The sequence below is a fragment of the Eschrichtius robustus genome, chromosome 1 (genome assembly GCF_028021215.1).
Source record: "Eschrichtius robustus isolate mEscRob2 chromosome 1, mEscRob2.pri, whole genome shotgun sequence".
NCBI classification, from domain to species: Eukaryota; Metazoa; Chordata; class Mammalia; order Artiodactyla; family Eschrichtiidae; genus Eschrichtius; species Eschrichtius robustus.
Window position 1 is genome coordinate 136428806 of NC_090824.1, and position 24855 is coordinate 136453660.

The following is a 24855-nucleotide window of genomic DNA, read 5'->3' on the forward strand; positions in this document are numbered from 1 at the left end:
TAGGGTGAGTCTTCTCTGTTTTTACTGCAAGCAGTAGATTTTGTGTCATGAAGTATAGTTCAGGGATAACAGCATTTTTTTCCTCTTCTTATTCATGGTAGATAACCTTAATCTTCACTCTACATATGGGAATACCTCATACATCTGTTCTTCTTCTGTACTATGACTAGTGTATTTAAGTTTCAGGATTGATATTCTTTAATTCTGCATTCAGAAAGCAAAATATTTACAGTTGAATTCCTCTGTGAATTGGCATTAAGCTTACTATATTTTCATTTTCCACTGCTGATTTGGAGCAACCTAATGTTCTAATATTAAAGATTATTTAATGAGATTGACTAGCCCTTGAACTAACTGAAAGAGAGAGAGTCTGTGTTACCTTATTCCAATTTCAGTAAACTATTGTGCCATATAGAGATATGTTATAATTTCAGGATTTTATGTAAAGTTCTTCAGTACATGCTAATTAAGTGAGAGTACCTCCTCAAACTTATAAAAATGCAAGAGATTAACTAAAAGATGAAAACATCTTTCTAAACTAATATCTCTCTAATTGAAGTAGAGGGTAGTGTCTGTAAATGGCAACTACATCATATAGTTTCAGAGAAAACTGTTTAAAAAAATCTTTGGTGATGTATTGGTTGTGTCTCTAAATCTTTTTATATGGATGGCTACATTCGTGAGTTTATATCTGCTGTTTACTATCCCTCCAGTCTTGTCTTACACGTCTCCTCTAAATGTGTCCATTTCCATCTCTGTTTTACTCACTCAAATACTTTAATTTCCTTTCTTCAACAATCTGAACTATTACTCCTCGTATCCCTAGATCAAGACTTTTTTCCAAAGAAACACTGAAATCCATCTAGTTGCCCTTCTCACTGGCTTGACATGTATAAATTATTTGCTGTTTGTTGTTAGTTTGCTTAGTTTCAGTTCAGTTTAACAAATATCTCCTGAGTGCTCGTTGTGATAATGTGTGAGCTTGGTGGGGTAGGGAAGTATACTCTGGAGCCTTCCCAGAGAAGATGATCTTGGACCTGAATCTTGAAGAACAAGTAAGAATTTCCTATTCATGGAAGGAGTGTAAGTTTATATCGACAAAGAGAACAGCATGAAGCTTGACAAATAGTTCAGTATGGCTGTAGTGTGATGAAGTGGGAGATAGGAAATGAAGCTGAAGAGATAGGCATGAGCCAGGTCATTGAGGACTTTATATGTCATACTTCGGCATTTATTTTTTGGGTGAACTTGGACTTTATTCTGTGGATAATAGATAGCTATTGAAGGGTTTGACATACTCATGGTGTGGCAAGATTTTCATTTTAGAGTGATCATTTTGGCGGGCGTGTGGTAAATGATTTTGAAGTAGGGTAAGAGTAGAGGTGGGTAGACCAGTTAGATTACTGATTTGGTCATATTGAGAGATAATGCCCTGGATTTAGATACTATGAATAGGGATGAATTGAGGACATAGACACGGAAAGTGTTTAGAGTAGAAATGAATCAGACATTTAAAGTGATTGGTGAAATGTGAGATTACCGTCGGACTTTGATTTGAGTGTCTAAGTGGCTGTTAATAACTATAGCAGGGAATTTAAAGAAGGAATAGATGTTAGGAAAAGTTTTTAATGTATTTTACCTATGGTACTTTCAGATGGAAACATACAGAAGACAACAAGATATAGGAGTCTGATGCTCAGGTGAAAGGTCAGGATTAGAGGTATTCATGTGAGGGTCCTCTCAGTCCTGGTGGGAGTACAGAGAATATGGGTAGAGTATGAAGTGGGCAAAAAGCTGAGCCCTGAGGGGAAATGAAAAAGGAACCCAAGAAGGAAACTGAGAAGGAAAAAAGCTCTGTCTTTGCCTAGTTTCCCTTGAAAGGAGGACAACTTTATCCTTTTTGTATCCTTGGTAACATCTTGAATAATATAGTATAGATACTCAGTAAATGTTTGCTAGTTATTTTGTTTAGCTGGAAAGCATCTCATTTACTTTGAGATTTTATTTCATATTTTACCCAATTCCATGACTTGACAAGAAATATTTTAAAATTCATATCATTTCATGAACACCTATTATGTACCTAGGCACTGTGTTAGATACTTCATACATGTTATCAGATTTTATCCTTAAAATAATCCTACAAAGGTAGGTTTTATTATTTCCATTTTGTTTTGAAGAACCTGAGGATAAGAAAGATTAAATGACTTGATCAACTTTTTCACATGTCCAAATTTCATTTTCTTAACCATCAATGATGATCTATTATGTGTTTAGACCAAATGACCACTTGAAAGTCAATTCTGGTTCTGTTGTGATAATTACTCTGACCCAAAGGCACTGATTTATACTAAATTCTGTACTGTCAGTCTTATGTGGATTAGCATGGTAGTTGGACACCTCTCTGTTCCTGAGTGCAGTGAGGCTTTACCTAATTCTTTTTAACTTTCTGGGGGACTATTTTTCATTTTTCTATTAGCAGTTTGCATTAGATGACTGCTAAATTGCTTAAGGTTCTAAAATCCTGTAAGTCCATTATTTTGAAAAACTCAAAAACAGAGGTTGCTTAGCGTCTGCTAACAGGTTTTAGAGATCTATAGGATAATGTCTGTGTTTCATGACTCAACTAAAATTATATGCAAAATTTGATGCATGTATGTGCATTTTTCTGGGCATCAATTCATAGCTTTCATCAGATTCTCATAGTTGTGTACACCTCACCACTCACCCTTCACTCAAAAGATTAAGTATAGCTCTAGAAGTATTTTTGCATACTGTAATGAACTACAGTGCTTTGTGGAATCCTTTTCTGAGTAGTTTAAGTCATCTTTAACAAAGTATTGTTATTCATTGAAAGTAATTTTTGAGGTAAGGTTACTTTTTGGCTATTTAGACCTGTAGTATTTTCTAAAGTAAAACACCTCTTGGTTATTTTATCTCTTAAAAACAAGTCCATTAAATAGAATGAGTATTGGCTTACGGTAAGTACTGTCTTATGGTAAATTTTATTTTATTTTATTTTTTAACATCTTTATTGGAGTATAATTGCTTTACATTGGTGTGTTAGTTTCTGCTTTGTAACAAAGTGAATCAGCTATACATATACATATATCCCCATATCTCCTCCCTCTTGTGTCTCCCTCCCACCCTCCCTATCCCAACCCTCTAGGTGGTCACAAAGCACCGAGCTGATCTCCCTGTGCTATGTGGCTGCTTCCCACTAGCTATCTGTTTTACATTTGGTGGTATATATATGTCCATGCCACTCTCTCACTTCGTTATGGTAAATTTTAAAATGCTCAGTTTTAAAGTGTGAGTCAAATGACCTTCACTAATAAACATTCCCCACTTTGCTCTTCCTGTAGGAAAAGAATATTTGAGGTCCATTCCTCAGGAAAGAAAAGGAAGCAATGACATAATGCCTAGAGTTGGTGCCAGTTAAACTGGGTTTGTACTTTTTCTTTTCTTAATGTAACACATTTATTCTAATCTTGAATCTCTCTTTTTTTTTTTTTCAATCTCCTGCCTTATTCCAACAGCAGAACTTATAATTTTGAACTTTGCCTTAGTATGGAAGAGACAAAGATGAATAAGATAGGCCCCTTTCTAGGTATTTGTAATGTCTGTTAATATGAACAACAGAATCATAAAAAGCTAGATAAAAGTCACATTTTCAGATAAGAAGCTTGAGAGGTCTGATAAATTGCTCAAGATAAAAAGCTACTAGATAGTCAGACAAGGATTCAAACTCAGATTTGTTGTCTCCAAACCCCATTTGCCTTCCATTTTGTCACACTGCTCCTCATTTTATTTAGGTTTAGTTGTACAATTGCTTATAACTGAAGTTGAGGACCAGGACCCCATATATTTAATTTAATAAATATTTCTGATAAAGTAAAAGGAGAGGAAACAGTCTCTATTCTCCTAAAGTTTAGAAGATTAGAGAAGGAAACTAATATTTGTAGAGCACTTAGTATGTGCCAGACACTGTCATAGTGTCTTAACATGAGCTAGATCATTTAATTCACAACAGCCAGGTGACATACTTGGTATTATCCCTGTTTTAAAGAAAGAGGAAGAGACTGAAGCTCAGAGAAATAAATTGCCCAAAATCACATAGCTAGTAAGTAACAAAAGCAGAATTAAAATGCTGTACTGTGAAAGGTTAGGTAGGGTTTACATTATACCTATTGACTTAAAATTGAATATCACACAAACCAACTGAATAGCTGGACAGTTTGATCTAAGCTCCTTTTGCTATTAGTGACATTTGTAAACATTCTTAACTGGACTGTTAATAGTTAAGTCATCTTCACCAGAGTAATATTCACATTTTCTTAATAAGCTTTTCATTGTAATCTGTTTGTAAAGATAATTGTTTAAGCTGTGGTGAAGAGAGAGTTTAAATTCACAAAATAGTGAACAACATCACATGATAGAAAGGATGTTGAGGTGAGAGTCAGGTCTGAGTCCTTCCTACTCCCAACTTTCCTACTGACTTATGTGATCTGCCAGTCTCTTAGCCTGCTTTTGGACTCATTTTGTGAGATGAGAAGGTTGAGTTAATTGTTCCCTGAGTCTCTTACAACTATGAAATTATCCCAAGAGTAAGTAGATTTTTTAATGTGATTCATATGTAAATATCAAAGACTTTTTAGAGATGAGAAGTCTTTAGAGATCACCTAACTGAATCCTCCTATATGATAGATGAAGAAACTGAGACCCTTACATTTGTATGACACTTTAAACATCCAAAGCTCTTTCACATACATTAATCTCATACAAGCTTCACCACAATCTTGTGGATTAAATATCATCATCATCATTGTACAGATGAGCAATTGAATTGGTCTAGGGTCACATAGCTGAGCCTAAACTAAATGACTGACTGTCAACCTAAAGTTTGCCATGTTTCCTTGCTTTAGTGGGATTAATTACATCTTTGTGATGAAGTCCTATTGTGGGAGAAAGTGAGAATTCAGTGATTTATGAAACAAATCCAAGCAGGAAAAAGAAACATTCCCTAGTGTAAAAGTAGTAATGACTACAGCAGTATAAATAGCAGAAACAAAGAGGGAAAGAAGGGGGCAAAAACTAGGGTCTACAAGTTGATTTAATATTTGTTTTCATTTATTCCTGGATTAGGAGTAGGTATAATTGACTTTTAGTATTTTTGTGTTTATCAGTAGTGTACTGTTTGAATTGCTTTATCCTCAACAGAGTATTGATAATTCATAGAGAAACCTACTTCGTAATAAAGTACTTGTAAATTGTAGATGAGCTAAGGAGAACTTAAGACAGTTAATGCAAAAGGATATAAGACAAACGAACAAATACCTGTGGGAAGCTAAATTTTACACGAAATTATTTAATTATTTCATTGCCTTTAGTGATGTGAACTCAATTTTCTTTCCTATTTCCACTCTGTAGCTGTGGAAACATTAACTGTCCCCATGCCAGTGATCCTGCTGTGCAGCACAACAAATTGCTTTACCTTGGTAGCTTTCTGTAAATAATATGTATTTTTTTAATTGGAAAGAAAATTATCTTAAAACTAGAATATGGATGTTAGCAGTTATTCTTTTACAGTCTTGACCCCCAATTTTCCTTCCTTTAAAAGAAGGTCATTTTCTAGATTACATGATGTGATGGTGCTTTCTCTGTGGATATGAAAATTCGGTCATTAATAAAATTTCTATTTTTATTCTGTATTAAAGTTTTTTATAAACTATAAACTATATTCTATAGAACTAATAAATGGAAGGAGGATCTTCCATATGTTTCTAATCAAATAAAACAATAAAGGATGGAATAGGTACACAACAAAATTGAAAGCAACAGTGTAAGATTTGACTTAAATTAGAGAAGAAAAATGTTTTTCCTAAAGTCTTTCTTCCTTAAGAGAATTTTAAAGATTCTTTTGCCCTGTTCGCTGACGTTTCTTCCACATGTCCTTCCCTACAGAGCCCCGCCTCGCAGCCAGCTCTCATTCTAACGTCATCAGGTCCATGGAACTCAGGGAAATGGCATTTGAGGAAAACTTGAATAGACTGGTCTTTAGTTCTCAGTTTTGAATCTGGCCTCAAAACATGTGCAAGGGTTTTTTCAACCACTGCTTTTAAAGCTCTTTAAAGGAAAATATGAAAAGGCCACTTCACAGTAGTTGATATTTAGTTTTTGTTTTGAGATAACTCAAGAGCTAGTCTCCTGGAAACTTTAAACACCTGACATAAACAGTTTTTTACTGAATTGTGCCTATTTTAATATGACTGTCTTGCTTACCCAGACTACAGTGAGTTTTAAGGACTACAATCAGCTTCTCATTGGCCAGCTGTGATTTAGTGGTCATAATAAAGTTATGATATTGAGCTGAGCACTTAGAATTTTTTAAAGTGATTGGGCTATTTTTTTTTTTTTTTTCTGTGATTTTTGAGTTCCCCTTGTTTGGCTTTAGGGTTAAAGAGCCAGGCTTCCTGGATGGTGCCTCATTCATTTTAAAACATTCCCGCAGTACACCAGTAGTTCAGAAGACATGGGTTCATACATTAAGCCTTTTAATTTTTTATAAAACTACTTCTATAAAGAAATTGTTGAAACATTTTTTTTTTCAGTCTTGTTTACAACTTTGGTAGCACTAAATAAAATGTTCTGCCAGGAGATTGATTCAGTATTAATATATCAGTAGATTTGCTTTTTTGTATGGGGTTTAGTTTCTGTACCAGGGTACTTTCTAAGAATGAGATAAGTTCTTAATAGATGTATGGAAATTTGAGGAACTCTCAGATCCTTTTCAATGTCATCTTCAGTAAATCTAAGAATGGCAGTGAGGGAAATACAGAGATGTTGGTTTGTGTGTGTGTGTGTATATGTATGTGTGTTTGCATGTGTGGTCTCAACACTGAGGAAATGAAATAAACTTAGATTTGCAGCTTCCTTCTTAAAGGTTAACATGACAGTGGAGTTACAAGGAAATACTGATTAGTTTTCCTTTTCCAAATGTACTGCTATTTAACAGTTATATGTAGCTCAGGGCTTATTTTATATCTTAGTATGTATTTTAAAGAATTAAATGAATTGATTCATATTTTTTTAAAAAAAAGTGTAGATGATAAAGGAGTAACAGAATCAGTTGGCCTACATTTGTATTATCAGTTCATCTGTAGTTGCCTGATTATTTGGATTTATCAGAGAAAAATAGTATCAAGCAAGTATAGTTAATGGAATATTTGTTGGCATATATACATGCCACTTTTATTTTTCTTACTTCTCAAAGTGAGAAGATTGGATGATTTTTATAAGTATTCAAAAATTATTCTGTTGGATGTAATTGAGAGTGTTGTTGAAATAGATAATCATTTGTTCTTGTCTTATTTCTTTTATGAAACCCCATCTCCAAAAAAAAAAAAAATTTAAACCAAAGGCCATTTGGGATTGCAACCAGGGTTTTCTATGAACACTGAATTTGAAATTAAAATTGTATGAATTCCCTTGCTGGCTTTGCTCATTCTTATATAGGAACAGAACATTTCAATACAAGACTTGGTAGTCTGAGATGTTGCTAGTCTGCAGGTCTTCTACAGGAGATATGAAGGATTGTAAGAGATTTGGGGAACTGCAGATTTTCCCTGCAGGTTAAAAAAAAAAAGTACTTTATTATATTGAGTGAAACCATTTAAAGTGGCTTACTTTCTCTTTTCCAGTAATGCCAAAACCACATGTCTTATAAAATTAAAAATAGCAGGTGTCATTTTTCTAGCATGAATACTGGTTCACAGACTTTTTAAAAGCAAAATATAGAGAAGGTCTGATGTGATAAAGGGAATAGAAATCTTGTATAGCCCATATAGTCTGAGTCATCTACTCAAAGCTAGTAACTAAGGTCAGACATTAAGAGTCCATAAAAAGATCACAGAAAACCAATAGCAGAGAATATTGAAAGCCAGCCCGAACTGTCTGAAGCAAGATTATAGAATCCGCTTGAGTGCATAGAAATATTTTGTGTTCCTTATTAATTCTGAGATAATACAAATTTAACAGAAGCATGGAATAGGAATAGGTTTTAGAATAGGAATAAGCTTTACAGATCATTTAATTATTTCCTTTCATTTTACAAAGAGAAACCAAGGGTTAGAGGGTAAATTACTTACTCAGCACCAACTAGGTAGTGACAGTAGTAGGAGTAGGATACAGCTCACCCTTGAATAACAGAGGGGTTGATCCAGGTGTCATTTATAGTCAGCCCTCTGTATCTCCATTTCTTCCACATCCACGGATTCAACCAACCATGGACCATGTAGTACTGAAAAATACTGAGTATTGAATTTAGTATTAAAAAATATCTGCATGTAAGTGGACCCAGGCCGTTCAAACTAACGTTGTTCAAGGTTCAACTCTACTCTTATCTATCAAATAATTGAAGATGGGGCTTAAAAGCTGTGATGGGAAATGATGGTTTTTATTATTGTTGTTTTAAATTTCTACATACAGTAAAATTTACTTTTTTATTAGTTCTGTGAGCTTTAACAGATGTATAGATCCATGTAAACTACTGCTACAAACAGGATACAGGTAGACCCATCACCCCAGAAAACTTCAAACTGTCCCTTTTTGTTCAAAACCTCTACCTACATTTAAGCCCTAGCAACTACTGATCACCTTAGTTTTGCCTATTCCAGAATGTTGTATAAATGGAACTGTTCACTGTGAACTCTTTTGTGTGTGGCTTCTTTCTCTCAGCTTAATATTTTTGAGATTCATCCATGTTGTGCGTATAGTGGTTTATTTTTTTTTTAATTTATGAGTAGTGTTCCATGTACAACTACATAACCATTTGTTTAGTCATTCACCTGTTAATGAACATTTGAGTTGTTTCCAGGTTTTAGCTATTATGAATAAAGCTGTTGTGATCGTTTTTTTAAAGAGAAAAGGAAAAAATTTTATTTATACATATTATAGGGACCCCAATAGTGAGCTCCTAAAGTATTCACAAAGGTAATTCACTTCGTACTTTGAAATAATTATAGATTCGCAGGAAGTTGCAAAGATAGTACCGTACAGAGATGTCCCCTGTACCATTCACCCAGTTTCTCCTATTAGTTGCATCTTATATAACCATAGAATAATAATACCAAAATCAAGAAATTGATATTGATATAAAGTGAATAATAGTTCTTTGGCATTTTATCACATGTGTACATTCGTGTAACCAAGACTGCAATCTCACCAGAAAGATTTCCCTCCTTCTGTCCCTTTATAGACACACACACACCCACACACACACACACACACACACACACACACACACACACACACACACACACACACACACACACACACACACACACACACACACCCTCCTCTCGACCACCCTTCACCCCTGGAAACCACTAATCTGTTACCCATCTCTATAATTTTGTCATTTCAAGAATGTCATAAAAATGGAATCATATAGTATATATATAAACTTTGAGATTGGCTATTTCCATTTAGCATAATGCCCTTGAGATCCACCCAAATTGTGGCGTGTTCATTCCTTTTTATTGCTGATTTAGTATGTTTCATGGTATAGATGTACCACAATTTGTTTAACAATTCACCTATTGTAGGACATTTTAGTTGTTTCCAGTTTGGGTCTGTTGCTAATAAAGGTAATTATTGATATGTTAAGACATAATAAGTCTGCCATTTAATTTTTTGTTTTCTGTTTGTTTCCTCTTTTCATTTCTCTTTTCCTTTTCCTGCTTTCCTGTGGGTTACTTGAATACTTTTTAGAATTCCATGTTGATTTACTATAGTGTTTTAAAATGTATTTCTTTGTATAACTTTTTCATCATTGCTCTAGATATTACATTGTATATTTATAACAGATCACAGTCTCCTGTACCACAGTACCACTGGCACTGCTACCTTTTACTACTTCAAGCAAAGTGTAGAACCCTTACCTTCCTTTAGTTCCTTTATCCTCCCTCACTTAATTAATATTTTTATGTGTAGATGTATTATTTATAGGTGTATATTATATGCATGCATACATATATTTTATATGTACTTGTTTTAAATATTTCCTTTACATACATTGTGAACCATATCAGACAGTATTATAATTTTTGCTTAAACAGTCAGACATAATTTGGAAGACAAGAGGAGAAGAACTCTTACTGTATGTATCCATATTTTTACTCTTTTTGGCCTTCTTCCTGATGTTCCAAGATTCCATCTTTTTTCATTCCCTTTCTATTTAGAGAACTTTCTTTATCCATTCTTTTAGGGCAAGTCTGCTAGCAATAAATTCTCTTATCTTTCCTTTATCTAAGAATATGTTGATTTTCTCTTCATTCCTTAAGGATATTTTTCTGGAGGAAAAATTCTGGGTTGACAGTTCTTTTTCTTTCAGCACCTGAAAAAGATTGTGCCACTTCCTTCTGACCTTTATAGCTTTTTATGAGAAATCCACTGATAGTCAAATTGGTTTTCCCCTGTAGGTAAAGGATCATTTCTCTCTTGCTGCTTTTAAGATTTTTTCACTGTCTTTAGTTTTCAGAAATTTGACTATTGTATGTCTTGGTGTGGATTTCTCTGGATTTATGCTGTTTGAGATTTGTTCAGCTTCTTGAATCTTTAGGTTTATGTCTTTTGCCAAATTTGGGAAACTTTTTTCGACCATATTTTTTCCAATATTTTTTCAGCCCTACCCTTTTTCTCCTCTAACTTCCAAGACTGATGACATGAATGTTGGATCTTTTGTTATAATTTCACAGCTCCCTGAAGCTCTGTCCATTTGTATTCAGTCTATGTCTTTTGTTACTTAGATTGGGTAACTTCTATTGTTTTATCTTCTAGTTCACTGATTCTTTCTTCTGTCCCCACCATTCTCCTGTTTAGCCCATCCATTGGCTTTTTAATTTCAGTTATTATAATTTCAGTTCTGTAATTTTATTCTTTGTATCTTCTATTTCTTTGCTGAGACCTTCTGTTTCTTAGACTTTGTATTTTTCATTTGTTTCCAGTGTGTTGTCTCACTTAAAAATTCTCATTGAAGCATTTTATTATGGCTGCTTTAATATGTCATCTTGGTATTGGCATCCATTGTTTGTCTTTTCTCATTCATGTTGAGGTTTTCCTGATTTTTGGTATGATAAGTGGTTTTCAGTTAAAACCTGAACATTTTGGGTATTATGTCATGAGACTTTATATTTTATATCAATTTAGCAGGTCTCTTTTGATACTTCCCTGCCAGGGTAAAAGGGTGCTGCCTCATTATTGCCACCTAGAAGTATAAGTTCAGAGTCCCACTTACCCTCCATTGACATCTGGGGAGGAGACTGCTGTACTTCTTGGCAGGAGTGGAAGTTCCAGCTCCCCACTCTAATGACACCAACCCTGCTGGGTAAATACCTAGGAGTGGAATTGTTGGGTTATATGGTAAGTTTTGTTCAACTTTCAAAGAAGGTGTCAAACTTTTTTAAAGTGGTGGTAAAATTTTACATACCTACCAGCAATGTGTGAACATTTCAGATGTTCTAAATTAATGTTATCCTATAGAACTTTCTGCAAGAATGAAAATGTTCTATATCAGCACTGTCCAATACTGTAACCACTAGCCACATGTGGCTCTTGAGCAGTTGAAATATGGCTAGTACATCTGAGGAAGTGAATTTTTTATTTTATTCAGTTTATCAATTTAAATTTAAATGGCTACATGTGGCTAGTGGCTACTGTATTAGAAGGTGAATCAGTGCAGCTCTACATCCTCACCAGTATTTAGGCACCACAGCTGTACATCCTCATCAATATTTAGAATTGTCAATCTTTCTAAATTTAGCCACTTAATGAGTGTGAAATGGTATCTTGTGGTTTTAATCATTTAATGTAATTATTGGCCATTTAATTTTTATAATGATTGTTTTTTGAAATGCAATTATTTTTGTTTGTTGACTTTTAAAAAAATTATTTATTTATTTATTTTGGCTGTGCTGGGTCTTAGTTGCGGCACACGGGATCTTTAGTTGCAGCATGTGGGTTTCTTAGTTGTGGCATGTGGACTCTTAGTTGTGGCATGCATGCAGGATCTAGTTCCCTGACCAAGGATCGAACCCAGGCCCCCTGCATTGGGAGCGTGGAGTCTTACCCACTAGACCACCAGGGAAGTCCCTATAATGATGTTTTTAAAACAGCAGACGTTTTAAATTTTGATAAAGTATGGTTTATCAGGTGACTGTTTCTGTATTTCTTTTTTTTTTTTATGGTTCATGCTTTTGAATCTTTGCCTATTCTAAAGTCATAAAAACTTTTCCCTGTTTTCTTCTTGAAGCTTTATAGTTTTACATTCAACTCTTAGGTTTATGATGTATTTTCATTTAGTATTTTTACATATATAAAATCGTGTCATATAAAAGCAAAATTCATTTTTATTCCATATGAATATACAGTTGTTTCAGCAACATTTGTTGAAAATATTTTCTTTCTGCATTGAGTTACCATGGCACTTTTAAAAATTAATTGACGAAGTATTTTATAGTCTATTTTTGGATTCTCTGTTCAGTTCCAGTTTTCTATACATTATCATTAGGCTATTACCAAACTATATGGATTGCTGCAAGTTAATGTTAACTCTAGAATTCAGGTATTGTAAGTATTCCTACTTTGTTCTTCATTTTCAAAATTATTTTAATTATTCTGTTCATTTGGATATTCATATACATTTTAGAATCAGCTTGTACATTTCTACAAAAAAAAAAAACCCTGGGATTTTGATTTAGATTGAATTGAACGTGTAGATGAATTTGTGAAGAATTGCCATATTAACAATTTTGAATCTTCCAATTCATGACTATGTTATATATTTTTATTTATTTCAGTTTTCTGTAATTTGTCTTAGCTTTGTTTTGTAGCTTTCATTTTATAGGTCTTACACATATTTTGTTAGGGATAAACTCAGGTATTTAATTTTGTTTAATGCTCTTATAATGGTATTTAAAAGTTTTAAAATTTCTAGTTGTTTGTTGATATAGAAATACAATAGATAATATGTATAATGAACACAAGTTCTACAGTCTTGCTGAAATCACTATATAGTTTGTAGACGCCTTAGGATTTTCTATGTAAATAATTTTGTCTCCTGTAAATAAAGACATTTTAACTTCTTCCTTTCCCATCTTTATGCTTTTCATTTCTTTTTTGTGCCTCCGTATAGCTATGATCTCCAGTATAATGTTGAACAGAACATTTATTATTTATTATTATGTCAGTATTTTACAGATGCCCTTTATCAAATGGTAGTTCTTTTCCATTCTGAGTTTTCTGAAGTTTCTATTATGAATGTGTGTTGAAATTTATTAAGTATTTTTTCTCTATTGAGAGGATTATATTGTTTTTCTCCTTTATTCTGTTAATATAGTTAATAACATTGATTTTTTTAAATGTAAAATCAACCTTGTATTTCTTCTTATATATTGCTGAATTTGATTTTGCTATTTTGTTAAAGATTTTTGCAAGTATGTTTATGAGAGATATTGGTGTGTAGTTTTCTCATAATGTCTTTTTCTGGTTTTGGAATCAATCTAATGCTGACCCTATAAAAATCAGTTGAGAAATGTGTCCTCCTCTACTTTCTGGGAGAATTTATGTAGGATTTGTATTACTTCTGTCTTTGTATGTTAGATAGGATTTACAATGAAGCATTGGGGACCGGAGTTTACTTTGTGGGAATATTTTAAATTACAAATTCAATTTCTTTAATAGATATAGTGTTATTTGCGTTATGTGTTATTTCCTGAGTCAGTATTGGTAACCTGTGTCTTTTAAGGAATTTGTTCATTTCATCATAGTTGTCAAATGTATTGACATAAAAGCATTCATAGGGACTTCCCTGGTGGCGCAGTGGTTAAGAATCCACCTGCCAATGCAGGGGACACGGGTTCGAGCCCTGGTCCGGGAAGATCCCACATGCCACAGAGCAGCTAAGCCCATGCACCACAACTACTGAGCCTGAGCTCTAGAGCTCACGAGCCACAACTACTGAAGCCCGTGTGCCTAGAGCCTGTGCTCCACAGCAAGAGAAGCCACTGCAATGAGAAGCCCGTGCGCTGCAACGAAGAGTAGCCCCCACTCGCTGCAACTAGAGAAAGCCCGTGCACAGCAATGAAGACCCAACACAGCCAAAAATAAATAAATAAATAACTTAATTTAAAAAAAATCATTCATAAATGGTCTCTTGTTCTTTTAATATTTGTAGAATCTTTAGTAACGTTTCCCCTTTCATTCCTAATATTGCGGATTTCTGTCTTTTCTCATTCAGTCTAGTTAGAGGTCTGTCAATTTCTTTTTCAAAGAAACTGTTTTTGATTTCATTGATGTTTCTCTATTTTTCAGTTATCTATTTCATTGGTTTCTATTCTTTGTTACTTTGTAACTATCTACTTATTTGGTTTAATTTCTAGCCTCTTACGATGGTAGCTTAGATAATTGATTTTAGGTCTTTTCCATCTAATATATGCATAGAAGACTGTAAATTTCCTCAAAGCACCTTGTTAGCTGCATCAAAAATTTTGATAGGTTAGGTTTCATTTTCATTCATTTCAAAGTATTTTCTAATTTCCCTTGTGATTTCTGGCGCTTAGGTTATTTTAGAAGATGTTGTTAAATTTCTAAATGTTTGGGAATTTTCCACATATCGTTTTGGTTTTGATTTCTAATATTATCCCACTGTGCTAAGGGAATATACTATGTGTAGTTTCAAATTTTTTAAATTTGTTAAGACTTATTCCTGGTTCAGCAGATGGGCTATCTTGGTAAGTGTTTCATGGGCAGTATAAAAGTTTGTATTTTGCTGTTGTTGGTTGAAATATTCTATAAACATCAATTCAGTTGATAGTGCTGTTCGAGTCTTTATCTTTGGTGGACTTTCAGTGTACCTGTTCTTTTCAGGTACTGAGGGAGGAGTGTTGATGTCTCCAACTGTTTTGGGTGCTTGTTTGTTTCTCCCCTCAGTTCTGTCAGTTTTTGTTTAATGTATTTTGTAGTTCTGGTATTATGTACATATACATTTAGAATTATTCCATCTTCCAAATGAAGTGATCCCTTGATAATTATGAAATATCCCTCATCATCTCTGATACTATTTTTCTCTTGTCTTCTATCTTCTCTGATATAAATGTGGCTGTTTCTTAAGATTTTGGTTTGCATGGTATATCGTCTATCCTTTTATTTTTTAACTATTTCCTTATTTTAGTGTGAGATTCTCATAGCATATATTTGGTCTTGCTTTTTTAATCTGTCTTTTAATTGGAGTATTTAGATAATTTACATTTAATGTATATATTAATGTGGTTAGGTTTAAATCTACCATCTTTGCTGTTCATTTTCTATTAACCATTCCTTTGAATTAATTTTACTTTGGGATTCCATTTAATCTTCTCTATTGGTTTTTTCCTTTATTGGCTTATTCTTTTTTCTACCTTTTTATTTACTTATTTTAGTGGTTGCTCTAGGAGTTATAATATGCCTATTATTGCATTCTACTATCAAATAATTTTATACCATCTCATATAATGTAATACATTTATAACAGTATTCTTCCTTTGTCTCACAGTCATCTTTTTCTCTCTGAACTCATTTTGACTAGATTATATTGCTGTGTCTTCAAGTTCACTGGTTTCTTTTTTTCTGCAGTGCTTATCTCATCCAGTGAAATTTTCATTTCAGATATTATATATATATTTTATCTCTAGAAGTTCTATTTGGTTCTTTTTGAAAATTCTCCATTTCTCTCTTCCCTGTGTTCCTGTTTTCATTTATATGGAGCATATTTATTTCACCCTTTCAATGTCTTTGCCTCTTAATTCCACCATGTCTGTCATTTCTGGGTCTCTCTGTGTTGACAGATATTTTTCTGGTTATGGGCCACATTTTCCTACTTCTTTGTATGTCCAGTAATTTTTAATTAAATGTCAGGTATTTATGAATTTTACGTGTTGAGTTCTTGATTTTGTGGTATTTCTTTAAAGTGTATTGGACTTTTTCCTAATAGGCATTTTAAATTGCATATTAGATTGATCCTTTCTAGGCTTTCTAGGCTCCCAAGCACCTTTCAGGAGGGTCTAGAGGAACTTTTATTTTAGGGCTACTTTTCCCCTGCTTCTGCACGTGGCCCTTCTGGGGTCATTACTGATAGCCTTGTATATTCAGTGAGGTTTTTTCCCCTCTTGCTGGAGGGAACTTGTTGAAATATTGGCCCCATGTCAACTCTGTGAATCCTTTGTCTTAGAACTCCCTGGTAATTTTTTTCCTTAGAAGTTCTTCTTGGCTGGTCTCAAGAAATTTACCCTTCTCATGTACAGGTTTTTATTTAGCTAAATACTCAAGGGAGCCCTCATTTAAATTACTGGAACACTTTCACTGCTCTCTGGAACACTACCCCATAAATTCTAGCTACCTTGGCCTCCTTGTACTTTTTTCTCCATCTCCTCACGTCAACAAGATTGCCAGACTCTATTTGGGTTCTTCCTCCTGTACTGGAGTAGTAAATTGCTTCCTGTCTGAGAGCCTTGGGTGATGGTAGGGCTCGCCTTATTTGTTTCCCTTTTCTCAGGGATCACAGTCCTGTACTGCCAGTGTCTGAAAATAGTCCTCTCCTGTATTTTATACGGTGTTCTAGTTGTTCGCAGTGAGAGGATTATTCTGGACTTTTTACCCCCTCATGCCCTCAGAAGCAGAAGTTGAATCATTCTAGAATGAGTTTTAATGCTAACACCTTTACAAAATTGTGAAGCTCTCAAGCAGTTATTATTTTTTACATAACTTTTAACCATTTATTCACTTTTTCCTCAGTATTGTTATAGATGATCTTGTATCGACTGTAGGAACTATTATTTATTTTTCAATTCAGGGAGCCCATTACAAACTTTAAATCAGAAGCTGACCCAAAGAAAATGATTTATCATACCTAAGAAATCTCACAAATCAGGAAAATGGATTTTCGAGTATACAAAAATTCTCTCAGTATTATGGAATAGTCATTTTAAATATAAAATTATTATTTAATATTTCATTAGCAACATGAAAGACTTGGAATAAAATACTTGGAGATAAGGACTAAAATGAACCATTTGATCTAGTGTTAAAATATAAGTCCTGTCATTTTAGAGCATAACCATGTGAGTATATGTACTTTATATCAGGAACCGGCAAATGTTATCCGGAAAGGGCCAGATAGTGTATATTTTAGACTTTGTGGGCCATACAGTCCTTGTTGCACCCACTCAGCTAATTGTTTGTAGTACAAAAGCAGCCTTAGATGATACATTTTTAAATGTGCTAGCTGTGTTCTGATAAAACTTTATCTATAGAAAATGAAATTTGAATTTCATACAATTTTTATGCCCCAAAATATTTTTCTTCTTTTGATCTTTTTTTCCTGCTATTTAAAAATGTAAAAACTACATTCTTACCTTTCAGGTCATACATAAACAGGTGGCTGCTCAGACTTGGCCCCTGGGTCACAGTTTGACAGTCCCTGCTCTATGTGAATAAAAAGCTCCCAAGTAAGCGGTAGGATTCCTGTCGGACTGTTGTGTTTTCATTCTAAGTAATGCTTTTACTTAGGGAACTAAATAAATAGTTCCCTACTATTAAATTAAATAGCAAAGTCAATAAGATCACACAGTACTGAGCCTATAGGGCTTTGATAGATTTTAAAATGTCAAAGGTTATATCAGAGGTTCCTCAGTTAATGGGGAATTGGGGCTAATGTGCAGTTTATCTTACTCTCAGACTGGCACCTTTTCTCTTTTTAATTATGCAAGGTTAAATTCCTTCCTTCCTATTTTGTTTCAATATGCCTATCTTATTAATGTTTAAAAATTAGCATATATGTATCCTAAATTTATTTATTTTGTGATGAAGTTGCCCTGGTACTCATAAACAAAATGTCCCCCCGCCCCACCAGCATTATATCATTTTTAACTTCATGCTGTCCCCACTTACAGGATCTAGGGATTTTTCTTCTTAGTTCACAATTTTGAGAATACAGCCTCTTCTCTTCATCATCTTTGCTTCTGTATTGTCTTCTACATAACCCTGTTAGCCAGTTAGAACACAAAACACATTTCAAAGCATATTCTCTTTTTTCTACCTGTTGTAGCTTAGCATACTAGTCAGGCCCCTCTTAGAATACTCAGAATTTGTCTGATATGTACAGCAGTGTCGATATATACAGTCTATGATTTTGTTTGGTGTTATGTTCACACAGTTAACTTGAGCCACACTTGAATGATTATGTAGTTTGTATTCTATAATCATAAGTGTATTTTCCTTCCTTAAGGTATATAATTGAAGTTGTTCTTTGGCAATACGCAATATCCAGTGCTGTGGAAGTTCTAGAAGAGAGGGCTTGAATTTAGGTATATGTTGCTGTTGCCTCAGTGAGTGGGTAGTAACATAGCTGCATATAGTCATTCATTCAGGGGATACTTTTCCTGCCTACATGTCTTCATGATGTTTTCCCAACACACTAGTACACCATCCAGGAAAAAAACAAACAGAAAACAAAAAACAGGAAAAAAACCAGGCAATTTATTTCTTTTTACATGCAGAGAGAGAATAACCTTTGTTTTCAAATATAAAATAAAAATAAGGATTGGTTCTGAAAGAAGCTATGAAGTAATAGAAAATCATCATCCAAAGAGAATTTGCATAGTTAGTTTAAAAAATGTTAAGAATTTTTAAGAATTGTTATTTTATTGTTGTCATTACATAGGAGTTAATAAATAGTTTAAAATCTGGCCAATTTTCACATATGTTTTGAGGGGTATGGTACTTAAGAGATTTTTTTTCACAAATTTCATTATTTTGATAATTTAGAAACTTTTCCCCATGAGTATTATAAGCTTATTCCTATCTTAATGATGTGTATGCCCTACGTCTGGAAGATGCTTCCCTTAAACTTTTCCATTTCTGGCTCATTTCAACTTGAACATCATCTCTTCAGAGGGCCTTCCTTGATACACTGTCTAAAACAACACCTCCACCTTCCCAGTCTCTAACACCCAGGTTTATTTTCTTCAAAGCACTTATCACCATCTGAAGTTAGTTTATTTATTTGTCTCTTTCTGTATTAAAACGTAAGCTCTCTGAGGTGAGACATCTTGCCTTCCCTATTATCTGTCTATCTGTACTACTCAGAACATTTCCTTTCATATAGTAGGCCCTAAGTATGTAATTTATATGTGGCTGGAAGGATGGATAATTGAAAGTATGTCTAATGCATGATCTGTAGGAATATTTGATAGGCTCACATGTATTGTGAGTCACCAAGAAAGAACACAGTGAGTAACTTTACCCAAATTTATTTCACTGTAGAACTACTTTTTCTTTAAGCATTTAGCTGTATTAGACTTCCACAGAAGACATTTTGGAAATGTGACAGAGGTACTGATATATTTAATTTTTTTTCTTTTTATATTATAATAATTTCAAACTTATATGCAAATTTTAAGAATAGTACAGATGATTTTTCCTAAATCACTTGAGTGTAAGTTGCTGACATTATACTGCATCACCTCTGAATTCTTTAGAGTGCATTTCCTACAAAGACATTCTGCCACGTAACCAGGATAAAATAATCACGATCAGGAATTCAATGTTGATAGGTTACTACCATCTAACCTACAGCCCTGTTCAAGTCATGCCAGTTGTTCTGGAATTCAGTGGTGAGCACCCCCAGGAAGGAGGGAGGCACAGAGTAGGCAGCCTCAACATCTGCATGTCTTTCCTTTCAAATCTTTGATCACTAAGTTCACATGTGTAGAGGAGACTCCATAGAGCCTAGTGGCAAGTAATAGCTGACATGGGAAGTTGTTGAGGTGATATTTCAGATTTGGAGTTTGAGTTCTACCAAACACATCAGATTGAAGCATTCAGAAAAAGACTATTTTGGGGACTGAGAGGAAAGGAACGCAGGGTGGATTATGGGAGGATAATCACTGCATTAGGAAAGAGTAAGGAGATGTAGGTTCTCATTTCAGTTTTTCCACCAACCAACACTTACCCATGGGAAATCACTTCACTTCTCTATCACTAAGTACTTTTCTAGGTTATCAGTATTTGTATATCCATAAGTTCAATTCCTTTTCATATTCAAATTTCAAAATAAAATAGGCATTAATTGCATTTTTCTTCTTTAAAGACTTAAAATGGAAAGAAGACTGATTTTGCCACTCTTTATGTGATACTGGGCATCATCATTTCATCTATATATTGGTGATATATATATATTTTTCTTGGTAATATTTTCCTACATGCTGCTCATCATTGTTATGTACCACATGAAGTGGTGGATTTAAGCAGTGTAGGAACATTGGGTATTGTTTTCATCATGAATAACCCAGCTGTGTCAGAGTTAGATATTGTTTGATGTTGCACAAACAAAAACGTCCTTTTTAAAATGCTTTTTTGTTGTCTTAAAATTTATTGAGAGGTTCAATTCTATAGTATGTAAGCACAGTTAGGAATCATTTAAAAGTGATCACATTGAAGACCATAATTCAAAGAGTCATGTACCACAATGTTCATTGCAGCTCTATTTACAATAGCCAGGACATGGAAGCAACCTAAATGTCCATCGACAGATGAATGGATAAAGATGATGTGGCACATATATACAATGGAATATTACTCAGCCATAAAAACAAACAAAATTATTATTTGTAGTGAGGTGGATAGACCTAGAGTCTGTGATACAGAGTGAAGTAAGTCAGAAAGAGGAAAACAAATACTGTATGCTAACACATATATATGGAATCAAAAAAAAATAAAAAAGTGCTTCTGAAGAATTTCGGGGCAGGACAGGAATAAAGACGCAGACGTAGAGAATGGACTTGAGGACATGGGGAGGGGGAAGGGTAAGCTGGGACGAAGTGAGAGAGTGGCATGGACATATACACTACCAAATGTAAAATAGATAGCTAGTGGGAAGCAGCTGCATAGCACAGGGAGATCAGCTCGGTCCTTTGTGACCACCTAGAGGGGTGGGATAGGGAGGGTGGGAGGGAGATGCAAGGGGGAGGAGTTATGGGGATATATGTATATGTATAGCTGATTCACTTTGTTATAAAGCAGAAACTAACAACAACAAAAAATAATTCCAGGAGAGAGAAAGAACTGAGGTGAGGGACAGATGAAGATGAATGGCAAAATGTTGATAACTGTTAAAGTTGAGTGATGGGTATGTGGGTTCATCATTCCATTTACTTTTGTATATGTATTTGAAAATTCCCATATTAAAAAGTTAAAAAAATAGTGATCACATTATCTTTTTCTTCTTAACTTTTCCAATTATTTTCCTTGTATTTGGTGTTATAGAGAAAACAAATTAGGGGTTGGGCCAGCTTAAACATGCATGTAATTGGTGCTCAGGAGTCAGAAATATATAGAAATTTATTAATTTAAACTTTTTTTTATTGGAGTATAGTTGCTTTACTATGTTGTGTTAGTTTCTGCTGTACAGCAAAGTGAATCAGCTATACCTATACATATATCCCCTCATTTTTGGATTTCCTTTCCATTTAGGTCACCACAGAGGTTTAAGTAGAGTTCCCTGTGCTATATAGTAGGTTCTCATTAGTTATCTATTTTATACATAGTAGTGTATATATGTCAATCCCAGTCTCCCAACATCCCACCCCCCCTTCCTCCATTGGTGTCCGTATGTTTGTTCTCTACGTCTATGTCTCTATTTCTGCTTTGCAAATAGGTTCATCTTTACCATTTTTCTAGATTCCACATATATGTGTTAATATTCAACATTTGTTTTTCTCTTTCTGACTTACTTCACTCTGTATGACAGTCCCTAGATCCATCCATGTCTCTGCAAATTGATGTTTTGTATACCAAATTATAAATATATTTTATACTTAAGCCTAAAGTAAAACTGCAAAGTGGCTAGAGAAACTTTTGCAATTGGAGATGTCTACTTTCATATTTAACAGAGGCTATATCAAAGTTGGAAATCATGACTGTTAGAATTGGATTTTTATAAAGGTGAAATAGAGTTTAATGTTTCTTATTCTTATATTTCTAGCCAAAAAAAGAAATATATAAGGACAATCAGGTGAAGTCTTAGAAAGCCTCAAGTGCATCAGTGCTAGCTAGTTTGATTCCTATAAGTTACTTGGTTCTTAGGTACGGCATGGATAGTTCTTGAGTGTGTAAGATTCTATCCATGTCTCTTCCTAAGTAAGGAAGTTACTTCTTAAATCAATAAGTCTAATTTTGACTGTTGAGTGAGTGTGAAATTAAGAATATCCTAAAGGAAAGAAAATGTCCAATATATTTAAAACTAGTTTACTTCTCCAGTTTAGCTCTATTTTTGTTGTTCTCTTGCAGTAAACATTGCTATCTTCAGAAAATAAGTTAAGGAATGAGAGGCAAGGAAGAAAGGACATTCATCTTGGAAGGACCCAAAGCACTTTGAAATTTAAATGAATGTAATGATAGCTGCTAAAACCGCCTTTGTCACCAAAATGGATGAAGTACTTCAAATTTAAATGGTAACCACATTTCTCATATTATGTTACATTTCCACCAAGAACTTTAGATGACTTGAAAGGTTTTATTTTTAAGTTTAAATATTTACCTTACAAATACCAAAGTGTAGATAAAGCTGATAATTTTATAACTTATTTAGCATAGTCAGGATTTTATTTTGCCTCTTAATGCTTGACCCTGATATTAGCCAAAAGAAATGTTGCTTTTTTCCCAGGTTATGAACTTCTTAACATAGAAACAGGTAAGCTTATTTGAGTAAGAATATGGCATAGTACTAGTATACTTATAGGTCCGTCCTTTACCAGATATTTTTTCCTTTCATAGAAATAACCCAGGCAACGTAAATGGTGGTATCCTATCACACATGCAAATGTTTTTTAGTTTTGCTTTCTGAACCTTATTTCATATTATTTTTTAGTTTCCTTATGTGACATCTGGTCTCTTGATCTTTTTCCTTTCATATCTGACATCTTATTTTAATTTAATCTTTATTTTATCCTCTGCCCCTGTTTCTTAGGAATTTAGGTTTATAAAAGATACAAGGTTTTAAGTCTTTATGTCATTAAAAAAAAAAAAGACACAAGGATCCAAAATAGAAAAGGAGAGAGAAATTTGAAAAGATTATAAAATTATTTCTTATTGTGAAATTGCAGTGACTGTTATATTTTAAGTAGAGTGGAAAGCAATTATAGAAAGACTTAAAGATTCTTTGTCAGTCTTCTTAAATCTCCTTGATCTTAGGCCAGAATTGTTTCAATACATGTTTTGTAAAGACTCAAATGTTTGCAATTTTTTAATCACATCCTAGTGAAGAATTAGAACTTTTATTCATTGGAAGTCTATTAATTTGATTTTGAGGTATAATCATTTGTTTGCTTGAGTCAGTGTGTCTTGGTAGTGAGTGGGTGTAATTGAGTACAACTACATCCTTGTTGTGAAATCAGGGCATGTGAAAGATCAGTCAAATACAGTATCAGTTACTAGTCCTAATGATTCTAAGGAATGCAGGACCTATTATTTCAAGAAAATGATTTAAATTGGCAAGTGTAACCCATGATAAGTAGTATGTAAGGAATGAATGTTCTAATCACTCTTCCCTGTGTTAACATTAACCTGGATAGAAAATACCTTAACATTGATTTTTTGAAAAAAATTGTCCAATTATTGGTTAAACTTCTACTTATGGCATAATTAGAACTTTCCATGTTCTTGTCACTACCAACCATGTACCAGCATGTGGCCTTTTAAAAATGTCCAGCAAATTCCTTCTAGTCCTGAACCATTAAAAAATTAAAGTTGAAGAAAGTAACTTTTGAAACACAGCAGAAATTTAAGTGCTGAATGTTCACTCATACAAGCACGATAATACGCAGAAAGTCCCTGGGGGATTCCCTGGCACTCCAGTGGTTAAGACTCTGCGCTTTCACTGCCCTGGGCCCGGGTTCGATCCCTGATCAGGGAACTAAGATCCCACAAGCCAAGTGGTGTGGCCAAAAAAAAAGAAAGGAAAAAAGAAAGTCACCAAACGTCCCTGTCTTCTCCATTAATGATCTAAGTTTTCTTTACCCGTTTGATTATATTTGATTCTATAGTCTCATATAACCACAGGTTCGTTAATGAACCCAAAACAAAGAACATTATCAAAATTTTTAATGATACTTTTACCACTCCTTATCAAACTCTTAATTCCATTTAAATTCATCCCTCAGTGATTTTTGGTAACCATGGATAGGATCATTGAAATCCACAGGCAGTGGAGTTTTTAATCATTAATTTCTCCTTTTTTTAACTACCAAATTTGTTTTTAGGATCATAATATTAACAAGGAACAGATTAAATTAGAACTTGACCTCTCTACAAAATAAAACAAAAGAATTGCCTTGATTCTCCCATCAAGTCCAGTTCAGAGGTCATGTAGTTCACCTACATGAGACCACCTGAATTACATATTATTTAATTTTTCTGGCCCCATCTAAGCTGGGTGCCTCCAAAATCCCAAATCTACTGTGGCTTTTGATGAAGGAATGGAATCAGACTTCTGATTGTGCAACTGACAGAATTTCTAATTTGTACAATTAGAAATTCACATTTCTAACTGTGCAAACTATCATGGCCACTTTGAAGAGGCTGAAATTTAAAAGATGGTGTTCTAGCTATGTTAAAGTTGAGCCAAACACCCAGTTTTATCTAAGTTCAGTTCATTAGCTTAAAATTATGGTTCTTGGGAGTAAGGGAAGTATATACTTGCAGACAGTAAGACCACTCTAAACAGTGTATCTATCAGGAATCTTAAAATTCATAAAGCTTGATAGG

General features: G+C 33.9%; 1 protein-coding gene across 13 annotated transcripts in view; it reads left to right on the plus strand.

Annotated features, from left to right (window-relative positions):
* Window positions 1–24855, plus strand: part of PEAK1 (pseudopodium enriched atypical kinase 1) — a 301070-nt gene that overhangs the window by 127200 nt on the left and 149015 nt on the right. For 9 of the 13 annotated variants that reach the window (XM_068556176.1, XM_068556169.1, XM_068556116.1 and 6 more), the window contains 2 exons: window positions 3366–3447; window positions 22381–22544. The gene's annotated coding sequence lies outside the window, so the exon portion shown is untranslated. The remainder of the gene's footprint in view (window positions 1–3365; window positions 3448–22380; window positions 22545–24855) is intronic. The other 4 variants (XM_068556162.1, XM_068556143.1, XM_068556151.1 and 1 more) reach the window with 2 other exon arrangements.